The sequence below is a fragment of the Odocoileus virginianus genome, chromosome 34 (assembly GCF_023699985.2).
Source record: "Odocoileus virginianus isolate 20LAN1187 ecotype Illinois chromosome 34, Ovbor_1.2, whole genome shotgun sequence".
NCBI classification, from domain to species: Eukaryota; Metazoa; Chordata; class Mammalia; order Artiodactyla; family Cervidae; genus Odocoileus; species Odocoileus virginianus.
The window spans coordinates 10,198,051-10,204,050 of record NC_069707.1 but is presented as its reverse complement, the minus strand read 5'-3'; positions in this window follow the sequence as shown (position 1 = coordinate 10,204,050).

Here is a 6,000-nt window from a genome sequence, read left to right as displayed (position 1 = left end):
GGCAGAGAGGGCGTCATCTCGGCCAGGCTAGGGTTGTCTCCAGGGTCACCAGGATGAGCTGGCTGGCCTCAGGGAAGCGGCCCTGAAAGAAAAGGAGCAGGTACATCCTTGGGGTCGGGGGCTGGTGGCTCAGAGTACAAGTTGGTGAAGGGAGAAGAGAAAGCACAGAAGCTTTGGGCTAGAATGGCCTCGAGAAATCAGAGGAAGAGAAAAACAATTCAGAGACTCAAAAGTAGGTACCAGCTGGCTCATTCGTCTCCTTTTGCAGATCAGAAAGCTGGAGTTTCTACCAGTCTCTGTCTTATGCCCTTGAAACTTTCATCCCATTCACGCCCTGCAGTCTTTTCACCCCTACTTAAAAGAGCTTAGATGATCTGAATAGACCTCCCCCAACTTTTTTTTTTTTTTTTTAGACCTCCCCCAACTTTAATAAGCTTTTTAAAATGGACTTCCCTGGTGGCTCAGTGGTAAGGAACCTGCCTGCCAATGCAGGAGAGGCAGGTTCAATCCCTGGGTGGGGAAGATGCCCTAGAGGAGGAAATGGCAACCCACTCTAGTTTTCTTGCCTGGGAAATGCCATGGACAGAGGAGCCTGGCAGGCTACAGTCCATGGGGTTGCGAAAGAGTTCGACATGATTGAGCAACTAAACAACAACAAACTTTAATAAAATAGAAGTAGAATGAAAATCACAGAACACTGTGCTTCAGGTTTCAATCTATGTATTTCCAAAAGATTGGAACCAAGGAAAGCCAAGAAAAGGCAAGTGGATTTTCCTGGAAGAAATTAGAAATTGGAGATGAAACTTTCCTAGCGGCCAGGTAAGATTAGAAATAATCTTACATAATCCCTGGAAGAGATTATGAAATCAAACAGAGGTCGGTGGACAACTGTCCAAGGGAATGTATCCATAGAAGGTCAGCATGAAAACTTACTCTAAAGCGCAACCTTGAACCTAAAATTTTTTACTTCCATGCATTATCTCACATTAGTAAGAGGGTCTAGCCCAGTGAATGATAAATGTATCAAAGGATACATTGCAACTCGCAACACTATCTTTTCAGATCCAGTGAGATTTCTAGTAACAGTGTGTCTAGCTATCTCTGGAAGTCTCTGTCTGTGGTTTTTCTCCCTCCCTCTCTTTTTTTCTTCCCCCTTTGTGTGCTCTTCCAGTTTCTTTTTTTTTTTTTTTTTCTTCTTCTGTGTCTTCTTTTCCACAGCATCCACCCAGAAGGAGGCAAGTTCTCAATGCCATGCCTTCACCCATCCTTGCACTGCAGCCAGATCCACATGACCCTGGACAGAGGGCAGGGGTTCCCTGAGTCCTTCCCTCTGGCTTTAATGCCAGCATTCTTATAGAGTTGAGCCGCATCACTGTGCTTCATTATTGATTCCAAAGCAAAGGTGTTCCACATCATCCACTCTCCTCTGTAGCCACAGAATCACGGAATGATCTTCGGCCTGGAAACACACTTCCATGCTGTCTCCCCGGCTCTCCTCTCCCCATCAGCGCCTACCTTGATCTTCCAAGGGTCAACGTAACACAGCCATGACAAATCCTGGGATTCCAGCCTTTAGGAAATGCTTGAGGCTCTGCAAGCCTGAGCTTTTCAGATGGAAAGCAAAACTTCGTCAATATTTAGATATGGTTTCCGCCCATTCATATGTTACGCTGTTTCTGAGGGTAACAGGATTCTCCAGGAAACAGAATTTGTCCCAGAATTCAGACACGACTGAAGCAACTTAGACGCTGACAAATAGGAGAAATGTTTGGCGTTGAGTGGAATGTAGCTGATTCTTCTGAAATCACACTCCAGAAACCCATTCTATTTAGAAATTAAAATACACATGCACACACACACACACACACACACCCTACTGACCTATTTTTCTGACTCTTTGCGACCCCATGGACTGTAGCCCACCAGGCCCCTCTGTCCATGAGATTTGCTAGACCAGAATACTGGAGTGGGTTGCCATTTCCTCCTCCAGGGGATCTTCCTGACCCACTTAACCTGTTTACTTCCAGGCAATATGTTAAATGCTTTACATATAGTCTCTCATTTAATTCTTATCCCCCAAACCCCACCAAGTAGACATTTAGTGTCTCACAAACATTCTGCTGCACAATAAGGTTAAGTAAATGGCAAAACAGGCACAGCCCATAAATGTGGAACTGGGACATGAATCCAGCTTCTTTCTGCATTCAGGAACCCCCCGAGGTAACACTTTTCATGTGGTTGGAAGCAGTTTTCCTGCTTGCCTCCTAGGTTGCTGAGTTAACGAACATATAGAGCTTTAAAAATCTTTTTCAATAAGTCATCTTACAAAGTGCCCCTAATCATCTTTGTTTTTTCTCGGAACTCCCCAGTTTGTCTATGTCATCCTCATAATGATGTGCCCTGAACAAAACATAGTGGCCTGGTCTATTTTCATTTCTCAGCCTGTGCAGGATATAAAAAATAAACAGCATATGGTGAAAAGTTAATGAGATTAAAAAAAAAATAAGTTCACTTAAAATAATCCATGGGCTTTTCTACATGTGTTCTTGGTCTGGTTTCAAAAACCACAGGAGTTTTACTATGCTTTAGAAAAGGATGAATATTTGCATTGTTTCTTTTGGGGTCAGTAGAAACCAGTCTTCTAGAATCGGCACTAATAATCATGTTGTTTGTAAATAAGTGCTAAACTAGTACAAACCAAGACTACTGTGATATGCCGCAGTGTTAAACATGCTCAAAGCAGCGCTCCACACCGTCTCCAGTTACAAGTGTCATGCTCACATGATGCTCCTTTAGTCAACAAAACCAATGAAGTCTTACCTTCCCTCTGGCTTTACTACCAGTGTTCTTTCGTAGTGGAGAAGATGGGAAATCAGAGAAATAGGTAGACCTGACCTTTTAAGAAAAACTTCCCACACCTTGAAGCAAATTAAAACAAAAAGGAAGTTAGGAATCCTGTCTTTATTTTAAAAATATAACCCTATGAAAATTTATGGTTGCTTGAGCTACCTCAGTTCTTAACACCGACAGAAACAAGTAATTTGAGAATGCATGTAAATAATTTTATATGCACATTTGTGTTCAGCCACAAGGTTCTCTCAACAATTAAGTGCAGAGCCCACTGTGGGTCCAGGATTGTTCTGTGGAGGATGAAAGAGATTAAAAACAGGGACTTCATGGAATTGGTGATCCCACTAGAGAGATGTAAGGTCCTTAATAAAATAAAGAATAGCATTAAACACTTCTCTTGTGCCAGGCACTGTGTTCAGAGCTTTGCAGGAATTATTTCATCTAATCCTCAGAAGCCTAGAGAACTAGGTGCTATTATTTTCCACAGGAGGAAATCAAGGCTTGAGAGGTTAACTAAACTCTCAAAGGGTTGTTTGAGAATTACATAAGACACCATAACACACTGTATCAGTCAAGTGTAGATTTTATTTTCTACTAAAAAGAAAAAGAAAAAAATCCAAACAAAATAAAGCCAAAAAAAAAATTAGTAGCTTAAACAGAAGTTTACTTCTCTCTCTCATAAACCAAGTTTGGAGGTAGAAAGTAACCAAGCCAGCACCACAGCTGTCCTTTAAACACATGGGCATACCTACCTCCAAGGGATCTGGGAAATGTGTAGATGGTTTTGTTTTCTACAGGTGGTCATGTGCCCAGTTAAAAATTGGGGTTTCTTTGACCAAAGGTGAGAACAGATGTCAGATTAGGCAACTTGCATGTCGGTCACATGTATGCAAAGTGCTGGGCATCAGATAAACACAATAAATGCTAAGTAATAATCATGATGAAACTCAAAGCAGCCCAGAAGTGGCTTGGTTTATTAAGTACATCTATTTCTGCCTGAAGTTTTCCCTTTTCTAGACTCACGCCCTGTCCTTAAATAGGGATGAGTGAGAAGAAGGGAGTGTGTGCTGGGTGCTCTGAAGACTGCCTTCTGGGAGCACCAACTCCCAGGGCTGGCCTCGCCTTTTTCTCCTCCAGACATGCGAGGTGGTTTGCCCCAAGGTTTGCACCTGTGGACAGGTAGCAGAAAGCCTGGTCAGGACACAAAACAAGGATGCTGCCCAGACCTGCGTATTTTCCAGCCTGGGCTCCTCCTTTCTTCCCGTGCCCCCCTTTCAGGGACTGCAGATGATAGCTCTGCTGCTGCTGCTGCTGCCAAGTCGCTTCAGTCGTGTCCGACTCTGTGCGACCCTATAGACAGCAGCCCACCAGGCTCCCCCATCCCTGGGATTCTCCAGGCAAGAACACTGGAGTGGGTTGCCATTTCCTTCTCCAATGCATGAAAATGAAAAGTGAAAGTGAAGTCGCTCAGTCGTGTCTGACTCTTTGCAACCCTATGGACTGCAGCCTACGAGGCTCCTCCGTCCATGGGATTTTCCAGGCAAGAGTACTGGAGTGGGGTGCCATTGCCTTCTCCAGATGATAGCTCTGGCCTCTCACAAATGCAGAAGGAGCAGGGCAGTCATACTGCATACCTCCAGGGGACAAGCAGCTACACTGGACACAGGTGTCCTTTAGATCAGTGATGATAAGCACAACAGTCCTCTGTGCTGTGCAAACAGGAGGCTCTGGGAAGGGGGCAAACTGTAACTTATGGGTTGAGTGTCAACTCATTTGGTTTATTTGTTTCAAAGAGTTTCCCATTGATCGTCTCAACTTTACACATTCCTAGGTAAGAAAGAAGGCTCTGACATCAGAAAACATCTATAGTGTATGGATCTGACGAGTTTTTCACAGCTTCTCAAAACTTCTTAGCTGTTTTTAGGCCTAAGATTCTACTATGGACAGAGTTGGCTTATCAGAGCAGTTGGAGGGGTAGGATAGATGGATAGGGTGAAGCGGATGGGACAGTAGGGATAATAGCTGGAGTTTCCAGCTGCTTCATCATTGGTTTGGACCAGGAAGGAGGGGAGGTGGGGAGATGGTAAAAGAAGGGAGAGGTGGGAACTTGATCTTTCCATTTCCTCACCCGTATATCTAATTGATTACCAAAGTCTATCAATATGTTACCTCCTTGCCCTCTCTGCCATGGAAGGCCACTACAAGCATGCACGAGTCTTTGTGCAAATTAGACACCCCATCCTCAAGCAGGACTCAATGGGTGGCAAGTAAGGCTCTGGCTGAACTGAAGACCCCATTCACATCCTTGGTTGGAAGCCCTTGGTCGGCGAAAAATCGACACATTCTTAAGTTGTGGACTCTTTGGAATCACTTCACTTACCTCCATCCCCACCGTCCCTCCTGCCTCCTTCCACCTCCACCATCTCTTATCTCTCACGTGGAGGAAGCTCCTTCGAGACAGAGAACTGGGAGAGGAGGCACAAAGGCTCCCAAATTTAGGCTTCGTCGTGGCCGCCAGTTACGGTTATCCCTTTAGTCCTAGAGATACAATGACTAGACGGAAAGCAAAGTTGCTGATCCTGCTATTTGTTTTTAGACTTGTGATCCATCAACAGACTACACAGCCTGTGGGGCTCTGTGAATTAATGAAAACTACGTGAATCTCAGAGTTAATTCTGTGAAAAGCACACTTGTATCGCCTTCTATTCACTAGGGTGAGTGTGTTTTAAAAAGTGTAACCATTCAAACAGACTCACGTTAGGATGCTCTTTTATTATTCCCGAGGCTCCTTATGCACTGGGAGGCTCCGCACTTGAAGGAGGCGGGCCTGGAAGCCCGGGCCCCGCCCCCGGCCCACGCCCACTCTCTCCGGCCCCGCCCCTCTTCCCAGCAGCCCGAGGGCCGCGTGACCACCCCGGGCCCCGGGTCAGCCCCCTGGGCGCCGAGGCCGCGGTCCCTCCGCGCGGCGTTCGGGGGACAAGCGCGGGTGCAGCTGGGCTGCGGGCCGGTGCGAGGGCCAGCCCCGCGCCTCCTGCCGTCCGGGACGCCCTTTTCCTTCCTGCCAGGGTTATTCCTCCTCGCTTTTCGGGTTTCAGCCACGTTTCCTCCGGGAAGCCTTCCCTGGGGCCCCGGCTTGCGTCAGCGCCTTCC